The sequence below is a fragment of the Cupressus sempervirens genome, chromosome 8 (genome assembly GCF_028749045.1).
Source record: "Cupressus sempervirens isolate cs-2001-9-10 chromosome 8, ASM2874904v1, whole genome shotgun sequence".
Taxonomy (NCBI): Eukaryota; Viridiplantae; Streptophyta; class Pinopsida; order Cupressales; family Cupressaceae; genus Cupressus; species Cupressus sempervirens.
Window position 1 is genome coordinate 584,640,730 of NC_143125.1, and position 21,845 is coordinate 584,662,574.

Here is a 21,845-nt window from a genome sequence, read left to right on the forward strand (position 1 = left end):
AGTGCCCTTATAACTGCATTCAATGTGACATATGTTGTAATAACAGGTGGGGATGTACTTTCTATAGCATGATCTTAAATTCTATATCATGAAATCTTATCTTTATTGATGCTTAATTTACCCTCTTTCTTAGAATGAGCAGTCAACTATCAAAAGGTGCTGCTATTAGATGATTGTGGAGGCCATTAGTTCAAAGTTTTTATATGTGTTTGGTTAGTTTATTATACTACTAATATTTTGCTTCACATATTCATTTTCACAAGTGACATTGGTACTACTAATGGGCAGGGATCTATTTGGTGGGATTGGTACCATAATGCGAGTTCTTCCCTTCTTGGTTTCCTTTCGACATAGCTCTTCTTTAGAATCCTCTAATAGAAAGGCCTCCACCTCTTCCACCTCTATTTTTGAGTCACACATCATTTAAGGTTATCTTTAAACCAATTGTCATTCTTGAGTTTCACACGGAGAAGAAACATGAGGAAGTCCAAGTTCCTTTGAATGGTTTACCTATTTGCCCAAAATACACGACTTTTCACAAACTAGAATTGGGTGGGTCATAATTAGTGTATTTTTCTTATCATCAGCATATGGTATATTGGTTTGGAGATTGTGAGGTCAACTTCTATATTTATCTATTTATCAAAAATCCATCTTAGTCTCTAGGAATTAAATTTGGGTGTGTCATAACTAGTGTATTTCTGACAATGAGCACATCATAGTATATTGGTTTGAAGATTGTGAGGTCTGCTGATATATATATGTATTTGCCCAAAATTCATCTTAGTTTGCAAAAACTAGAATTGGGTGGGTCATAATTAGTTTATTTCTGCTCATGAGCCCATCATAGTATATATTGGTTTGGAGATTGTCAGGTCTACTTGTATATTAACTAGGACCCAGTCCAACTAGCTGACATCATGACCAATCTGTTATTGCATACTAAAATTTTCCTCAACTTCTCTATCTAATCTTCTTGTCTGGGGCCATAATATGCCTTTTAGCACTACCTATTTTATTGGGGTTCCCATAGCAAAGAGAAAACACTATTAAAAGGAGATAGACAAATGGTATTAATATCTTCATGATCCACCCTCACTATCATACAATGGTATTTATCTATTGTCAAATATTTCTTTTTTCAAATAAATAACATTAATGTAAACAAGGTCTCATAATATTTGTTAATGTGTAGTTTAAGCTTTATGTCCACAATTTGAATTACCTACAGTTACTCCAGTTCTCATCTATATATCCTTTTTTGTTAACCTTCAACATTTCTTGATGTAGTTGAGTAGGGTGGTGGTATTCAAAACACAATGAAAGTTGGAAATTTCAGAGGTTTAGGCAATCTCGCCTATCAATCATATCAAATATTTCAAGGATCTAATTTGTCAAGACTATCTTCAAGACTCGTAAATGAATGGTTTGGTTTTATAAACTTTAAAACACTTGGACTCAGGGGTTCTATGGTTCCAGTTCAATTCCAATACCCCCAATCCACACAACTCTTCTTCAAACTATTAAAAAACCTAGTAGGTTGTTTAGTAGATTGGCAACATAACAAAAACCTAAATAACTTAGACTTCTTCAAAGACACCTGACAAGGTGATGCTATTTATGGATACCCTTTTCAATGTTCTATGACATATCAAAAAATTTCATATGCTTGTTTTGGGTCAATACCATTATATATGACTATACCCCTATTTTCAATGCATGGAAATGACTAATTTTCCACACGAAGTATCAACAAATGACATCCTATCAAACCCAACTACTGGACAATAACTAGTTATGCGTTAAAATGGCCATATGCAAAAGGAATTAATTCCAAAGGGTCTACAACCTCAAAACTGGACAATAACTAGTTATGCCTTAAAATGGCCATATGCAAAAGCAATTAACTCCAAAGGGTCTGCAGCATCAAAACCCCCAATTTATGCCTTAAAACCCTTGTTATCTAGGGCTTCCACAATCTCCCAGTTCTACACTCTCCTGCAACAAATTGAAGATGGATTCATCATCTAATGAACATCACACAACCTTCCCAAACATAAAACACACTCCTTGTTTGACCAGATTAGCCACTGCAATACCCGATCCACCATTTTCATTGTTTTTCCTTCATTGTTCTTCATTGTGATCACTTCTATTCAATCCAACTCTGCAAATGCTTGGTCAGTCATTTATAATACAAGTTAATAGTTTTCATTCCATGAATTAGGCCTGTGTATTCATGGAACGACTCTAAATTATTCCTAAACCCTATTGCAACAACAAACTTCAAACACAAACAACTGGTTAGCAGTAACTGGTGCGACAATGAGTCACTGCAATGTTTGGAAGCACATCCAAAGTAAAATAAAATGATTTAAGAACCTTGTCAATGCATTTGAAATTCAATCAATCAAATTGAGAATTGATAGATCAGGGAAACTGCAAAGTTTGAATAGTTTATTGCTTGTTGTTCGCACAAAACTATATACACCAATTTCAATACCTTCTCTCATGTCCCATAACAAAGACCCTTTGCTATTAAAAAGACTCCAATATAACTCCCAAAACTAATCCAACCAACTTTTAGCGTTGAGTTGAATGTTTAAACCAAAACATAACAAAATAATAGTTCCTTGAGATAGCCATTATTATTTGAAAATTTCAATTTTTTCAAAACCATAAATGGCTTTATTTGAAAATGTCACTTCTTCCTAATTTTTTCCTGAAGTCCTAGACTCATCCCCATCTTAGACTCCTAGAAACCTTATTAAGACCATTATTGAAACTTGGACAACTTTGGTCCATTACAACCAACCATTAGTCCTTTTTGCATCCATAATATCTAGTTGTTGTATTATAACTTAATAGAAGGAGATTTATTTTAAGGACCTGATACTACAACATTTTTCTGAATCATTTTAGCATTTCATATACATAATAGAAGGTTAAAAAGATGAAGGTGGTTGTTAAGGCCACCTCCATGCAAGACAAAAAATTGGTGTATGAGACTCTCTTTATCCATTCATTCCACAGAGTGATTACTTCTTCAATTTACCTTATATATTGTTCATTAAGGTGTACATCACTGCCCTCTTTGATTTATCACCTGATCTCCAATAAGAAATACATGTATGCAGTATTGTCATATTGAAAACTTTGAAATCCTATCCTAGACTAAGTGCATATTTGATTGACAGCTTTGTAAGTCTGCTGAGAAACATGCTTCACGAATAGCGACTAAAGGTATTTTAATCAACTCACCTTCTATTTGAAAATGCCACAAGGCCAATTCTTTTGAAGAGGAATTGCATTATTTTAATTTCATTATAGGTCTTAAGATCCTCCAATTGATCTTATGACCCTGCTTATACACTCCATCCTCCTAATTTGTATTGAAGGTCTTTGAGGTCTCCATAAATTTCAACTTTTGCTTGGTTGTGTGTGGTGCTCTTGCACCATTTCTTCTATTGGATCCTTCAAAATAACAGGCACATGAGCCATTTTATTGACTTGATCCAATCTTTTTGGTTTACCACGTGGATGTTAACATTGTTGGAAAATTGTAGCCAACTAGGCGATTGACTCGTTAGGGGATATCATCTCTCTTAGAAGTCCCATCAATGGACTAAACAAAGGTTATATCATGGAACTCTCAAGGGTTATAGATAATTTTTTGAGGAACGATTGTTCAAAAACAACTTGCCCTAGAGAAGCCTAGTTGGATATATTTTGCAGGAAAGAAAAGTTGACAATGTGAATTTGTTGCACATACCTGTTAGATCATTGGCATTTTAAACCCAATTAAGTTGTTGATTTGTTATGTAGTCAATAGGTTTGCCGATCTTTGAAATTTTATAGCCAACTAAGCTATTATCACTCTTTGGAAGCTCTCCTTGGTCCACTTCCAACTGAGCGTATAGGCTTAGGCTAGCCAATTGACATGTATACCAAACCATAATCATTTCTTTGGACAATGTTTGTGGACACTCAGGGTTGGACAAGTAATATTTTGCTTGGAATCTTGAAACAAAAAGGGAAAACTGGAAGGTTGTTGGACAATAAATGCTATGGTTAGAACTTCAAAACAAAAAGAATTGAAAAACTAGATAATGGGACTAACAAAAACCACAAGCTTGAATGAAATCCATAAAATCATTGTAATATAGTTACACAGCCTGAACTTAAAGACCGTGTACAAAGGATGCTTAAGAATGATCCATGTACCTAATACCACCATATTTGATTAACAAATATCTAAGACAAATGGTAACAATTTCTTAGGAAAAAAACAATTATTTGAATGTACGAGTCTTGTTCAGATCCCAGTAAATAAATAAAGACAAAGAAATTTATGTCTGAGATATTATAAACATTTCCTCATATCATATCTAGCATTTAGAAATTATGAAATTCCCCTTTCCGGAAGGAAAATATTGATAAAATGCTTTTAGAAGATAGAAACAACTTTGAACTTGATATGCTCATTTGTCAAAATGACAAAATCTCATTTGCAATAAGAACATTATCATGTGGTGTCAAATCTGTATACACAATGATGCAAGTGGCATATGAAGGAAAGTAGATTACACAATTCCTATATTTTACATAGTGCAACTGATTATGAATTTATATATGGAGCAAATGTCTTAAAAACTTGCTCATAAACTGGTCTCTTGTTATCTACATAAACTGGTCTCTTGTTATCTACAACCTGATCCAAAACACAAAGGAGAAATATTAGTACTCTTTAGATTAAGCCAATTAGAGATCAACCACAAGCCATTGCTCAACTAAACTCTAGATGTCTCACATGTTCAATAACTTGCTTGGGTTGCATCCATTTTCATTCAGAAAACTCAGTTGCTTTTGTCCCATCACCTGCTAGATTGATCTCATTTTCATTGCCAACAAATTTCGGGAGGAACCTGTAGAACACTCTCTAGAGGAATCAAAAGCTATTTGAAATAAATTAAAGCATAACAAATTCAAGAAACTAAGGGTTATATAGGATGTTTGCTATGAATCGTGTGATTTTGCAAACTTTCAGTGCAAACTTCAATAAACGAGATTTTCAAATCAGCTTATCTCTTGTAAGAGATGCTACATTTAGAAGTAAACATCCCTAGCACTAGACCATGTGAGTATTAAATTCACTACATGAAATTTATGAACATTTGAGTCCAAAGCTTCCAACCATATCATCCAATGAAAATTATCCAAAACTTAAAACTCCTCTGAGAGATGGAATTTGTATCTAACATACGCCCAAGATCATAAGCAAATAATGTATGGTTGTACCTAGGTTTCTATCCAAGTGCAAATATATTAATAATGTTTAAACATTTCAGGAGCATTTCCCTATAGAACAAAAAGCTCAATTGAAACATTATCCAAGACCCCACATTATAGCCAGCAGATCATGACATGCCACAAAATTTCGAAATCATAGTAGAGTGTGGACAACAAGATTCGAACTTGCGTGGATAGAGCCCACATGATTTCTAGTCGTGCCCAATTTCCACTCCTACACGTCCACCTTAAAAAATTTCAATACATCTACTGTATCATGTTCTCTACTAGATGGAACCAATACATCTGCTTCTATGCAGGACAATACTATCTCATCTTCAACTCAATGAATACCATCCGTGTTGATCTAATTGTTGCCGGAGTACAGGAAATTATTCTGATATGTTACAATGGAAGAATTAAACACAAATACTAAACTTATGTAAATAATAAGGTAAATCCATTAGTTAGAGGATAGTTTTTTAGGTTACATCAAACTGATCCTTCTTGTTTATTTTTCTACTATGTTCTATAAGGAATTATTTATCTCCTTTAATGATGGTTTTAGGAAATAATCACTCACATATCTATAAAATGATTAGATGGTGCATGACGTGTATAGTTGTATTCATTTTGCATTGAATCTATCTGGTTAAGAAAAGTTGATTATAATACTTCCTTTAATCTTCTTGCTAATAAATGCAGACTAACATTAATTTCCTGATACTGATTGAACATTGGATTAGTGAGTAAATTACTTTTAAATTTTATTTTATTATACCAGACCTAATGGTATAAAAAGAATTATGTGTGTTACAACTTATTCAATAGATGTTCCATTGACTAATTTGCAAGTTGAATCAATTGAATAATAGTTCAGTAAATAGTTAACTTTGTCATATAAAACATGGCTTGCCGGCATGGCCTCCTTTGTGCCTTTGCCCCCCCCCCCCCCCCCCCCCCCTGAGCAATCTAGGTATGGACAATTTACAGTCATAAAACATCATGACTACTAAGCATTTCTGTTATTTAGAAGTGCAGAAATCATGATATCACGACTTCAAGAATAATTCAGTAATAGAACTTGTAGAAAGCCAACATTTTCAAGTTATCAATTTGTAGACAATTGTAATGATTTCGTATTACTTTGTTACTAAACATGCCTTGAAATAATCTTGTTGGATTAGATGCTTAGAAATTCATTTTATGTTGGTTTCAAATGGACTTTCTACTTTAATTTTACCTAATGAAAATTTTATCAGATCTTTTGGAAGAATGGAAATCAGCATGATCTCCTTCTTGCAGGGTCCCCAACACCCCAATCAACATATAAATGTTATGGTGGAAAAGAGTGAGAAGTTGGCCAGAGAATTTAGTGCTCGAAAATGGAAAATGTTGGCATTTCTTGACACACATTATCTAGACAAGCTAGAGCCTCCTTATCCTCCTCACTGCATAGTAGGAACTGATGAAGCAAATCTTGTTCCAAGTTTGATTTAGCTTTTTAGTATTAATATTGCGAAATTTGTTTTCTCGTTGAAAAAAAAGGTTTTACTACTATTTGAATTGTACTCTACTAGTATTTGACCGTTTTAAACTTTTGGTTGGTTTGAAAATCTCTAGTTTGATTTATTTGCATCTTCTAACTAGATTTTCTTTAGCTTTGTGAATAAAGTGTCATATGGCAACCTCATTTGTTGCAAATATAAGTCCCTCTTTAGTTGCTCTATAATTATCTTGATAGGTTCACTAGATAAACCATTCTTCGAGGGCACAAATCATATCTTGACCTTTGGAAGTTTTGATGATAATTGCACTAGCTATGTTTAGTTCTTTTTTGTGGTACAAATATGAGGTGGATTGTTGTGGCACTGTTGGCTCTTGATGGCGATCACACCACCTAATGTTACACACATTTGTTTCTATTTACAGCCTATGGAGATATACGTTGACGATGAGGCAAAATTGACACTTCATGGTTTAGTTCAGGTATTGAATTTATTTGAGTTTAATAATGTCCGATAAAATAGTAAACCGTTCTCTCTTTTGTTGTGTCTGGTATTTATGTCTTGAGATTCTTCTAGCACTACATCAAACTAAGTGAGCTAGAGAAGAATCGGAAGCTAAATGATCTACTTGATGCACTGGACTTCAATCAAGTTGTGATATTTGTCAAGAGTGTTAATAGAGCTGCAGAGCTAAACAAGCTTCTTGTAGAGTGCAACTTTCCATCAATCTGCATTCATTCTAGAATGCCACAAGAAGAAAGGTATGTTTGATGTTGTTTTTCTTTTTCAATCTACCATGGTACTTAATGTAACAATTCCCTTTGCTCTTTAATTCAGGATATGCAATTGAGTTTAATTTGTATAATTCTGTCGTCTCACATTGCTAGCTACTTCATTCATAAATAAAGCTTTTTGCAGTTGTCGTATACACATTATTTATGGCAATATTTGGGATAAAAAGGATTGTGCTTTATTTTAATTCCTGATGGTTCATGAAAATTTCTCTTAAGCATTTGATTTAATTATGTTTAACAAATACTAATGTGTTTCTTGTGATAGTTTTAGAAATAAAATTTTAATATGTGATTTTTCATGTAGATTAACTCGGTACAAAGGTTTCAAGGAAGGTCATAAGGTAAAATGAAGAACTTTGACTGCCAAAGGCCAATGGTTCTATGACATTGGTATTGCATAGGAGCTCTGATATAGTTGGTGTTAAATTACAAGCAGTTGAACCTCCTATCAATGATTCCTTGAGGTTCTCCAATGTCCTGGCCACGTCTCTCGTTGAAGGTCATTCTCTTGGTGATTCACTGCTACAAAGCAAAACAACATTCTTTGTAACCATCTCTAAACTCTCCTATCTTTTTAATAGTTGTCCCCTAAAAATTGGCCTTGAACCAATATCCCTACTAGTAAAGTTGTTTCTTTGTTTCTTTTCTATGCACTGTAAGTATTTGCCTGCTCTTGAAAAAAACATAGGATGTAATGCACATCAAATATTAGCATTTTAAATTTTGAACTAAATATCAACATTTTTAATTTTCAACTAAATATCAGCATGTTTATTTAGAATGGCAAGGCAATTTGGTATTTTAAATGTTCCACATCATTTTCTATATTGGTTTCTGAATATACAACGATACATTTTGGAATTCATGTGCCTAAGGTATGACTTTTATTCTTAATTTTTTCATGTAAGCATTTTATGTTTTTAGAGTAAGAATTATCTGGTAAATCTAACTGCTACATTTTTTTTGTTCCATAAATGTCCTATGCATAAACGTCCATTTGTTCCATGCTATATCAAGCAATTGTTTCTTATCCAAGCCATTTAATTTGCAACCTTTTAAATCTTTGCAAAGATAAAGTTGGAGCAGGAGAATTTTTCTTCTCAAAGGTGTCCTCTGATTGTAAAGCATCCATTCCATTATCTGTGACCTTTGATTGTAAAGTGTGCATTCCATTATCTGTGACAACAGATAATGGAATGGACGCTTTACAATCAGAGGACACCTTTGAGAAGAAAAATTCTCCTGCTCCAACTTTATCTTTGCATTGATTTAAAAGGTTGCAAATTAAATGGCTTGGATAAGAAACAATTGCTTGATATAGCATTAAAAAAAAAATTGACCAAACATTAGTGGAAATTTCAACCAATTCTTGATAGTTTTCTACCAAGACTTGGTTGAAATTTCCACCAACTATAAAACATTTTCGACCAAACATTGGTGGAAATTTCGACCAATTCTTGATAGTTTTCTACCAAGACTTGGTTGAAATTTCCACCAATTATTAAAAAAAAATCGACCATACATTGGTGGAAATTTCGACCAATTCTTAATAGTTTTCTATTGAGAATTGGTTGAAATTTCCACCAATTCTAAAAAAATTTGACCAAACATTGGTGGAAATTTCAACCTACAATGATAAATCAGAGCTAGCAAAAATTAATTTTTTTTAATGAATGCATTGGTTGAAATTTCAACCAACCTGCAGGTTGGTCAAAATTTCGACGAGAAAAATTACCACGAACGGCTTGGTCGAAATTTTAACCAACTTGGATTGAAATTTCAACCAAAATTCTTCGAAAATTGAGTTCATATTTACTAGTGTAACAATTGTATCAATCTAGGGTAAATCCTTTGGACTAAGGTTGACCTAACAGTCATTTGTAAATCCTTTAGCCAAGTGATATTCCAAGTGAATGGTCTAAAGTCCTCTAACAAAGCTCACTCCTAATAGGGTGATTGAAATCATTTAATTGGGTCAGATTTAACAATGTGTATTGTAACCTTTAACAGAGTTGGCCTTTCACAGGACATCACTTCAGAACAATGAAAAGAGTAGCATGTTACTGGTGTGTTTTCCCAAATTGGGTTTCCATGTAAATCATTGTGTCAAGTGTGTTGATGAATCTGTTATGTTTCATGCTTTACATTTTTGCAAGTTGATTTGACAGTAACCTACAAGTTTTAAGTGATTGCATAATCTTATGGATGCATGCATGATTATAAATGTTTTATGGGTTTACTAAAGTTGTGAAAAGTTTTATTTATTCATTTGGACCTTGGATAACTGATTCGCTACCCGCCCCCTCAGCTATTCTAGAGTATTCCAACACTTTAATATAACCATGTTAAAACAAGAAGTAAAAATAACTTCATTATAAGATGGATTAAGCTAATGCCAAGCATACCAAAATTGGCAAAACTCTTTCATATAGTAGGCATTTTACTAAACTCATATTTGTACCAGCTTGAAAACACTCATTTGTAGTCATCAAATGCTAGAACAGGTGCAATAGTGAAGCATTTAGAAAACTAAATTGTTCATTCTATTGTGGAAGGCAGAAATATTGTCAAAGATCTCATTGAGTTTTTTTTTTTTTTACTCTTAATGTTACAGCCATATGATAGAAGAAAATGGACGCAGGGGAAACTTGGGAATCATATTTAATAGAAATAGTTAATGTTGTGATTGCTATGAACTTCCTTCTTCATAAGTTTTTCATGGAAAATTAGAATGAGCCCCTTGCTCACATTGATTAATCAAACTGCAGTTATAAGTTTTATCATTGCATACTTTGACTATGTAGAGAGCACAAAGTAAAATTTGTTACACGTAATGAAAACCTTGTGTAAGTGGCCAAAATTATACCCCCAAACATGCATGATCTTCTCGATAATTTAGAATAATAATTCTATGGGAAGAATTTCCATTGGGTTTCATGTGATCACAACAATGAATGCAATATTAAAAGGGGTCATGGTTGAGAATTAAAAGCATGACCAGTCAAGGCTATCTAATGCCTACAGAGGCAATACCTTTCTCTAATATCTATATTTTTTTATGTTCTAAGGGAAGCTCCAATCGGTGATTCCTGTGCGAGTATTGATGTATATATTGTTATAGCTTTAATACAACCTATAACCACATATTTCTATCAACAAAAAATCAATCTTGATGCGGGAGCCCTAACATTTTATCACACTGTTGGATTTTTCTCAATTTTGGATATGTTGTTTTGACGCTAGTTTTCCAAATCCTTACTAGAGAGATTTGAAAAAATTGTTGGCATTCAAAAGTTATAATGGATTGTATAAGGATCTATCAAGTAGACCAGCAACAACGAATTTTTTGCAGTAAAAAAAATAGTCATGTTGCAAGGGCCATAACTTTTAATCCTACCATTGGATTGAGCTGAATTTTGGATATGTTTGGAGAAACCTAATTATTTGAATTTGTTTCGAGTCATTTTGCTAATTTCATCACAGATCAAAAGTTATGTATGTTAGAGTGCAACAGTGTCTAAATTACCAATGACAGTCACAAGATCATGCCAACACTTTGTTACCATCATATGCCACCTGTCTAAGGATACATATGAAATTCATTTTAATTTGGTAAAAATATTTGTTGTCATCTTGTTGGTAAACAGATTTTTGGCGACTCCACTGGGGAGGTGAAAACGAAGATTAGTGTCGGAGATTGTTTTCTCAGTTTTGTTATTATTATCTCTGCTAGAGATTGGTGACTCTATGTTCTAAAGAACTCTATTACATATCAGAGTTTGCAAAATTTAAAGAGTTCTTATCATTTAGTTACCCAACTTGTGTTTACACAACAGACTTTGACAACTAAGAGGAAGAACACATTGATTTTTCAATCTTCATTATTTATTTTCATTGCTTCCTGAGCAATTGGCAACTCCGTTCTCAAAGAACCTCATTTACAAGTCAAGAAACAATTGCATTACAAGGTTTTCTAATTGTAGAGCCTTGGTAATAGTTGAAATTTTAGAATACTAATACTCACAATTAGTCACCTTACCTGCCACGAGGTAAAATGGTGCAACCTCGTGAGGATACAATTTCAATTACAGAAGAGCTATTAAAGTTTTGAGAGAAGAAGAACTAGCTGGAAAGTTAGCCACTGTGGTACAAAGACAAATACAAAATCAGAGGCTAACTCAAGCATCAATTCAAACACTGAGTGACCCACAAGAAATTGAGGTAACATCACTCTTGTTCTCATTAATTTGATGAAATTTTATGCAGATTTCTATCACTTTGTTGCACACAAAAAAATCGCAAAGAATGTCTCGAGGTTAGAATCCTTTGAGAGATAAATTAGGATATGGCTGCACCTTGGGCAGTTGCTATTGGGCCTCTTAATTTTGAAACCTACCATCCTCTTCCTTTCGGTTCCAAGAAGAATATACCTAAATTCACAGGAGATGGGAAGGTTACTACAAATGAACACATAAAGGCATTTTTCATAGCTATAAATATTTTAGGAGTTAATCATGAAGATGTTGCAGTCCAGTTATTTGTTGAAACTCTTACTGAGGCGGCTGCAGACTGGTTCTATCACTTGGCTGATGGATCTATTATGAATTGGAATACCATGAGAGCAGCTTTTGAGGATCGTTTTAAAATTGCTGAAGATGAACATGCTCTGTTGACTCAATTAACGTTAGTAAAGAACTTACCTTCTATGAGCATGAGAGATTTTGTTGCTAACTTCAATAAGATCATGAATAAAATTCCAGCAGCAAATACACCCATAGTAGGCAATCTAAAAATATTCTTCATCAGTGCTATGCCTCCTAACATAGGCTTTGAATTAAGGAGATCTCGCCTTGCAGATTTAGAGACAGCTCCAATGACTGTTGTAGAGTTGGAGGATGATATGATTGTTGCAGGAAGATGGAAACATGAAATTCATAATAATGCCAGCACCAGTGATACTACTTCATAGGAAGAGATGATTCAGAAGCTGTCCAATGAGCTGATTTCTTTGAAAAGACAACTCCCAAACTTCAACAATCCATATCAAAGAAATTTTTCAGGGCAGGCTGATGAATTTAGTAATAAAACTTTCCAGTTGCCTAGATTACAACAAAGATTAGCAATCAAAGCTCCACATAAAAAGGTAAATGGGTGTGTGCTTCATTTGACTGCCGATCATGATAATGAAAGCTGTCCAAATGTGATCAATAGGAGGCAATTTCTGACTGCCAATTCTTCTATGTCCAATAGTGAGACAAAGTCATTCCAATGTCAACTCTGGATATTTTTTTTTAAAGTATGAATCAGATTCAGAGAAACAAAAGATAAAGGTAGCTGCTGATTCAAAAATTCCTCCAGCAAGACAAAAATAACCAGCATCCAAAGCGCACAACATTGATGTAAGTTCTAAAAAGGATGCTTTGTTTTCTCCCATCTTCCCTGCTTTGAGAGAACCTGAATTTTCTTCATCCTCAGTATTACCATGGATGAGCCATCATCATGAAGAAAGTGATCAGCATGAAAAGCATTTCCAGCCTGAACCACCGCAAGAAGAAGAAAAGGTTGTTTTTATTCCTTGTTACTCAATAGTAGTTCCTTTGGAATCATTAATTGCACCTTTCGATTCTTCATTTGAGGTTGAAAAGAAGACTTTCTTTCCTAAGGATGAACATAATGGGGAGATTTTGGAAAAAGCTATGCCTATGTCTGAAATTAAATATCAACAACACACAACAAATAGTTTAGATGTAATTAAAAAAGATGTTTAGAGACCATCTTGTTCTGATAAAGTTTACAAAGTCAATCAAGAGGAGATAGTTCCTGTGGTAGACTGTGATTTGAGTGCTTCCCAAGAACCTATGAGTATGAATCTAGAACCACCCTCAGTATTGCAAATAGAAGAATCAGTTCTAGTTCAGCATGCTAAAATTATTGAAGCTAAAGAGATTGCTTTGACTGCTACAGAGAGTAAGGAGTTGATGATTGAAGTAGAGGACAACACTGATCATAGACAGAATGAGCAGTCACTTCTCTCAATTGAATCACTTGAGGCTGCAAAAAGTTTTCCTAAGGTATGTGATGTTGATATCACTAGTCAAGTTATCTCAGAAAATAACATGTCTCAAAAGAACATTAAACAAACAACAGACATACACACTAGTGATAGCATTCATAATACTAAAGATATAGGCCAAATTTTTTTGCTAACTAGTGATAAATCAGTCAAAGATAAGGAGGATGGAATTAGTGAGCATAATGATGATGACTTTTTAATGGATGGTCTGGTGTTGAGTGACAATCAAGTTCAAAATTTTTAGGAAGGTCTCAGTCCTAAACAGAGTATGTGTTATAAAGATAACCCAACATTCAATTGGTCTCTGTTGCAGCAAAAACATGTAGGTACAAAAATCTGTCATGAGGAAGTTTATGATGAAGGATGGTTATTTGGCAAATTACCATTATTTGGAAGGTTGTTGAATTGGCCCTGTTCTCATAAAAGTAAGGGGTTGCTGATAAACTCAAAGGATTCATACATATGCAGACCTCTATCTCGTAAGGGGTCATATTCCTCTCAGCTTGTGAATGGCTTTGTTTGATTCATGCGGGATTCTTCTCATATAAGGTTTGTCTAGTTTTTCCACCTTATATGAGTTCTTTTTGTTGTGTTTAGTTAGTTTTCTTTCTTGTTGCTTGGTTTTCCTTGTTCAATTTTGTTGTGTTGCTACCCTTTTTATACCTATGCGAAACCAAAGATTCGAGATTCATTGCTTAAACATGGGAATGTTTAAGTCCCCAGTCGGAGCCAGCTGTTGCCACACTTTTTGTCTTGTAGACATGTTGTCAAAGTGGAAGATTTTAAAGATTTTGATGTTTCAGTCAATTCTGGTCTTGTTTGAGTCTAGGTCTAAGTCTTCCCTAGGATAGACTATCTTTGTTGGGTATCCCTACCACTGCCTTCTTGCTCTGAGCCGGGTGGGTTATTTTTAAAAGTCTCTTCATATTGGGCAGGTTATAGATCCCAACTTGGTAAAGATAATGTGTTCCTATTGATGATCTTTTTCAGCAGAAGGATGATTGGGAATTATAGTTACCACGCATTCATAAGAAATCAAAGAAGATTCTTCATATAGATGATGTAGTGACAGAGATGCTGTGAGGAGTTATTATTGAAATCCTTCAATGGCATTGGATCTAAGTATGGTGATTGACAAGTTGAGCAGAACGAGCTATGAAACATAGAAGTCATGTTACTTTGTTGAACAGTTTACTGCTAATGTAATGCTTATGATGATCAAAAAATAGTAACAATTCAGTGCCAAATTGTATTAAAATTGAGGGACTGTGTTTAATAGTGGGCATGAAGACGTCTTTTAAAGCAGTGACATGGGCAATGTGATATAATTGCATGATTACAATAGTGGGTTGAGAAAGAAATCAGAAAAAGTAATTAAAAGCAATGAATATGCATTTAAAGAAGCTTTATTTCAAGTTTAGGCGTGCTTTTCATATGTAACAAAGTTGAACTCGTGCTCACCTAATACATTTTTACAATCAATTAAAGATTATGGTTTGCATGATTTGAAGGCATAGGTCGATTCTCTGGTCTTCCACGATCCCAATGGCGAAAACAACACTTAATTTAGAGTTGAAACAAAAAAGTTATGGCGTGGTGGGATTTTTCATTCTAGCTACTCCATGGCGGAATTCACACTTGGTGAATGTGAAATCCGAAAGCTTTGAAAAAATGTTGGCACTGAGCTTTGTTTTAAAGGAAATGTTTGTTATTATTTAAGTTTTTAAAACAACATGTGCTTAAAGTTAAAAGTACTCGTGTACTCAAGATTGACGAGTGGAAAACGAGAAACTTGCTACTCCACTGTTGCGGGTTTCGCACCTGTTGTATGTGTTTTCCACAAAGAGCATCAGACTGTTACACAGTCTGCCACATGTGAGATCGAAAGATGATTTGTTTGAAGGATGATCAGTTTCTTATTGGGATTGATTAGATGCAATTTCGATATTGAAAACAATCTTATTGTTATAAATGAGATTGAAGCAGTAAAGGAAAGCAAATCTAAAATTGTTCATTACATATTGTAAGAACTTTTGTGCATACGAAACCGAATCAGTTATTTGGACTATTGCAGGGAATGAATAAGATAGCTTCCATGACTTCAAAAAGGTAAGGAATATCCATTACATCAACCATTACGAAGAAACAAATGACTGTCACCAGAGGTCTGATCATGAATTCCTTTACCAAATATTAGAAGAAGTGATCAAGGCAGGAACAACTACCTTAAATATTCTAGATACTGTGGGGTACACTCCACCAACTGAATTTGGAAAATTGATTGCAGACATCAAAGCCAATACTCGTGGTATCGAGAATGTTGTCATTTCAACAAACTGCCAGAATGACCTTGCTCTTGCAACAACTAACACCTTAGCGAGTGCATATGCAGGTGCCAGATAGGTTGAAGTCACTATTAATGGAATTGGGGAAAGATCGAGAAATGCTTCATTGAAGGAGGTGGTGATGGTCATAAGATGTTGTGGTAGAGAACAACTAGACGGCCTTTACATTGGAATCAATACAAAACAGATCACTATGGCAAGCAAAATGGTATCAGAGTTTACCGGAATGTCTGTACAACCCCATAAAGCTATTGTTGGAGCAAATGCTTTTGCACATGAAAGTGGCATCCATGAGGATGGTATGCTTAAATTCAAAAGTACTTATGAAATTATCTCTCCAGAAGATATTGGATTAGCATGAGCAAATGAATCAGGGATTGTCCTTGGAAAGCTTAATGGAGAAATGACCTTGGAAGTCACGTCTTTATTTTTGAATTTGCTAAATTACATTCTGAGGAACGGAAACTAATGAAGATTGCTTGTTTGGAGTTGATATTATTCAACCACCTAGTTGAAGTATTTGTATTGATAGAAGACCATATATGAGGAAACTTTCGATATCAACTCTTTTTCTATTCTTAGCATTTAGACATTCAATGTATGTTATATAATAAAAGAGAGGGTTTTCTTGGATGGATGTCGTTGTTGACATAGATAGAAGAGATGAGCAAAGGAATAAATGCCAGCATGGATCTAAATTTTTCCAAACAAAGAAAGTTTAGAGGCAACATCATGTAGAAGTTAAAGAGTTTTTCTTTTAATAGAAAAGGAATATAGAAAGATTCAGTTTTATGAAACTGAAAGGCCGCAGTTATAAAACTCTAAAGTCATGGTCTTTCCATATGATTTGAAATCATCATTTGGGGAAGAACCCAAGGTTAAAGAATCTTAATCATAAGGTAGTTTCAACTGAAAAGTCAGAAACTGAAGAGTCACATGGAGGGAAACCAAACAGTGGCTAAAGGAGATTATTTATTGCAAATCTTTTCTTAAAAAGGGGGTTCTGCTTTTTTTGCATACAGTCGAAGAGGTGGAGTAGAGGGGATAGCATTTAGTTTTGGCATTTTCATTCATGCATTAGAGATTGATATTTTGTTCTTTGTAATAGATTTGGTTGTAGATTGTAAGCAAATGTAATCAGAGTATTATGTTCGTTGTGTTTAAAACAAGAAAGCTTTTGTTATGAATCGGAGCATTTAGGCATCACTTTTTTTATTACTTTCAATCGGAGTATTGTTATGGTCAGTTTTGAGCACTTTCTTGCATTCTTGGTCAAATGGTAACGTGTGATAGATCAAAGTACTTTCATCTGTTCTTGTTGCAAAGATTCAGATGTTTAATCTTCATTTTAATTTCATGTCACTGCATTTTCATAACTAATAACATTCTTGCATTACCAATCTCGGGGAGTCATAGGATGTGTGAGTTCTCGAAGTTGGCTAGGCTTAACATCTAAAATCTGCCTGAGTTAGTCCTGCCTAGGATTAACTTGGTTTCTCCTCTTCTGTTCTCAGGTTAAGAACGCACCCAGTTAGTTTAGGAAATAAACAAATTCATTGCATATCATTCTATAAGGGAGTTGTACCTTTCAATTCCGAGGAAATCTATCAACCCCATGATAGATTATCCAACTGTTGGTATCTAATTGTTCTTTCAGATTTGGGCATTTTGGGAGTTTATTCAAAAGAACAATCTGTTTACCAACACATCTATGAAACTTTAAAATGGTTGAAATATTAAAGATTTCTAAAGTGATAAGAGGGAGATGATGTACAGGAATAATCAAAAGGGTTTCCATGAAACAGTTACAAGAACTAAAATGCAACAAAAAAACATTATTTATTGTAAAACTATCAATGCACTGGAGTTTCTTCTTTTTCTACAACAGTCTTGTGGCTATCATAAGGAGGGGAATACTATTCTAAAAGAGGATGAGAATTTAGTTTTATTTCTGCACTTCGATTGTAATTGCACAGACAAATTAATCTTATGGTTTTCTTGTTATGTGTTCATAATAAAGAGAAGTTTATATTTATCAGATCTTGTGGTCTAAAGATATACTTTTAATATTGGAACGGATCATGTGGTTATTCCTTTCATGTTTTGGATGTAGTTTTGAATTTTCATTCGTGGTTTGTAGGATAGATTAATGTTTTCTTTTATCCTTCTCCATTATTTGAAAGGTTGAACGAACAATCTTGTGGTTGTTTGTCTACTTTCATCTTTGTGTAAGTTGGTGAATCTTGTAATCATATTCATCCCATGTTTATGGATGGATGTCAAAAGCCTTTGTGTTTTCAGGTTAAATACACAATCTAATATTTAATTCATTGCAAATATTTCTAAGATAAAGATGTACCTCTCAATTCAGAGGGTGATTATCAACACAAGATAATCTGCCCAACTGTTAGTATTCTTTGTTCTTCATGTTGGGTATCTTAAGTCATTCCCTTAATCTATTTTTGAATGACAAACCTGTTTACTAACACTTCTGCATATACTTCAAAGACTTTTCACCATCACACAAAAATACACTCACTGAAGAAGACTCTACAGAGTTGAATATCACAAAATTAATTGGTGAAGTTAAATAATGTTCATTGAGCTCCTTTGATAACTAAAGAGAAGAAAACATCCAACATTTTTGAATTTATTATATCCTACAAGGGTCATTACACCCACCAAGCAACCAAATAAACATTAAATTGACTCTTCATAGGTGAGACAGAGAAACAACATACCATAAACAGATGTTAACAGAGAAGTCTTCCAAGGAAAAAAATTCAAGTAGAAACCAAGTCAACATCAATAAATGAAGACTTCTTGCATAACAGAATAGGGATTCACAATCCCACTTTATAAACACATGACAAATGATAAAGGAAAGAAAACAACAGACGGTATAAAGAAGAAAGCAAAGAACAATAGTGCAAAGACATTATAAAACAGTGTCAAGGCATCAAGATCCACTTTGACATACCGTCAACAATATACATCATTACAATGAATAGAAGTAATTCATACCACATGAACATATAAGAAGATAGGTTAATAAAACTCAAGTTCAAGCAATGCAATAAAAGAAAATAAATGTGGCTTTCAATAACACATTCATTGCCGATTCATTAGGTGGTGATGTTTGAGATAGAAAGCCAAATAATAGTCATAACAACCTATTAGAGCAAGAGAAAACACAGATGAAAGATCATACACATCAAAGTTTCTCACAACTATCATAAACAATAATAATTACATTAGCTTTAGACACTCTCCTTTATTATTGTTATCAAACTAGGCTTTGATACCATGTTGAGCTTTGCCCAGAAAAGAATATAAACAACAATAAGGAATAGTCAAAATAGAAGAGGCACACAAAATTACCCTACGAAAACCTTTTCAAATTTGAAGCGAAAAACTCAACCACACAACACAATATCACTTTATTGATCATAAAAATGTTCAAGGGAAATGTCTTTTGCTTAATGCAATATTTATAACAATTAGAGAGACTCTTCACATGACAACTGAATGTCTCTTCAATTTCCCAAACATGACCCTTCATTTTTAGACATATAACTCTTCACATTTCCATGCCTCCATGCATGTCGTATGTCATGTGTCTTTTTTTTTAATATTACAATTATTATGATAAATGTCATCTTTAGTTGAAGGTGACCATAATGGTATTAACACTCATATTTCTAGAGATAAAGATCTCTATCGCAACTACAGCCTCCAACATTTCTTGAACTAGCAAGGAGAGGACACTCCATATGCAACTGTTTCTAGAAGTCCTTTGGATTTTCCACCTCCTAGGATTCATATTGCTAGTGCTTGTGTTTTATTCCGGGTCTGAGATTGCATTGTCTCATCACTATGGGATCAAGGTCCTTTAGGGGATCACGAATTGTAGCAAGATCTATATTAAATTCATTCTAATGTCATCATAAGCTTGAGTCTGACTCTATGCATAGTTCTCACCTTAGATGTTAAACAAGGTAAGAACATACTCAACATTCTGCCTATAGTCATTGATCAAAGTGGGGATACAAAATAACATCAAAATCAGTTGCATGTGATAAAACCATCTTTCTTCGATGTGAGAACCTACTACCCCAAAAATGTTGACAAGATAACCTTTCATTGTCCCGACACAATACCTTCTATATTCAATTGAATTGATCATGTTAATCTATATTTTGTTTTCATATTTGAGTAATGAGAACCTAATAAAAAAAATGACAGATTAACCTTTTCATCTCTTAATGCATGCAACATTTTTTATCTGATTCAATTAATAAAGTTGAAGTTTTGATTTCTCTATTCATTGTTTCATTTTCATTAGGAATATAAAGAAAAAGTTGAAAAGGAAACAGGTAAAACACTTTAAATGTCTTAGATCTGCTAGAGGAGGTGAATTTACTTCACATGAATTCACTACAATTTGTGAAAAACATGGAAGCAAGAGGCAACTAACACCAAGAACAACCCAAAAAAATGGAGTTACTGAGAGAAGAAACAAATCCATAGTTAAATGTGCAAAAACATTGTTGAAGCAAAAAGGAGCGGCTCAAATATTTTGGAGAGAACCAATGAGTAATGTTGTTTATACTTTCAATAGGATACAACTCAAGAAAGGTACAAATAGAACACCATGTGAATTATGCTATGGTCATACTCCAAATGTTAGTTATTTCAAAATCTTTGGAAGAAAATACTACATTAAGAAGGATAAAAAATGGCAAATTTGACTTCAAGAGTCATGAAGGAATATTTTTTGGTTAGTCGACTAGAAGTAAAGCTTATATGCATTGGAACAAGTGGACTAATAAGATGATTGAAAGTGCAAATGTCAATATTGATGAGTTTTTTGAGAAAAAATGAGGAAGATAACAAGAAGGAATCAAAGGACTACAACAAGTTTGTTTACGTTAAACCGGTGGGAACAAACTCAATACCTCAAATGAATGAAGAGGTGAATGATGCACACACGTTAATGATGATAAAGGTAAAAATGGTCACTTGATCCCTAGCCCCTTTAACGTATGGGGTAAAGATAGTCACTAGGATCCCCCTACTCAACTGACACGACTTTGGCCACCTAAGGTGTGGCTTTATTTGGGCTATGTCCCTAATTTTTTTTATGAAGAATTGGTGTATATTGCTTCTAACCTATGGCTGGATGATCCTATATCCTTGGATTTTTTTTTGTGAATATTTACTTATATATTAATTATTGATAAAAAGGAACTAATCATCAAAGACATATGATATTACTACCAAGATTCAACTTTGTATTTTTTGAACCAAACTTATTGAAGTGGGTTTACGTGGATCAATAAGTTTGACATAACAATATCACTATTTGATATGAAGTTTAATTTAAATATATCTAAATGTATTTTGGTGACTCATTTTGCAATAAATTTGTCCATTTGTCTTTCACTTCATCCAAAAAGCATGGTTAAAGTTTCTCATTTGTAGTATTTCCCTTGGTGTTGATTGAGCTTGGATCCACAAATAGTAAAAAAATTATCTCCATTTTGTTATGCTTTGACTTTTTTATTGAAAACTAGTACTTCTTTGGAAAGACTAGCTAATTGTTACTAGAGTTCTTTTCATATTGTTGCATATGATCTTCTTGAGCAACTTCACAAGAAACATCTTGCAAAGTCAAGTAGAAATGTGGAAGCTTCACCACAAGCATATTGCAAAGTCAATTGTAAACCAGTTGATATTGTTCTTTAGAGATTCATGTCTTGTCTTTGATCTCTATAGATAGCTTCAATATTCTTGTTGTTGATGCATAGAGTAATCCAACTAATTATAACTAGGA

The 21,845-nt window shown here is 33.8% G+C and overlaps 1 protein-coding gene and 1 pseudogene across 2 annotated transcripts in view; one reads left to right on the forward strand and one right to left on the reverse strand.

Moving 5' to 3' along the window:
- Positions 1 to 4,790: 4,790 nt before the first annotated feature.
- LOC149543785 (cysteine proteinase inhibitor A-like) overlaps positions 4,791 to 21,845 on the reverse strand; it is a 35,540-nt gene continuing 18,485 nt past the window's right edge. Inside the window, exon 3 of one of the 2 annotated variants that reach the window (XM_089798469.1) lies at positions 4,791 to 4,925. The gene's annotated coding sequence lies outside the window, so the exon portion shown is untranslated. Of the gene's footprint in view, positions 4,926 to 11,458; positions 11,631 to 21,845 lie in introns of those variants that run through there. The other variant, XM_089798472.1, reaches the window with a different exon arrangement.
- Positions 13,456 to 16,567, forward strand: LOC149543786 (2-isopropylmalate synthase A pseudogene; annotated as a pseudogene).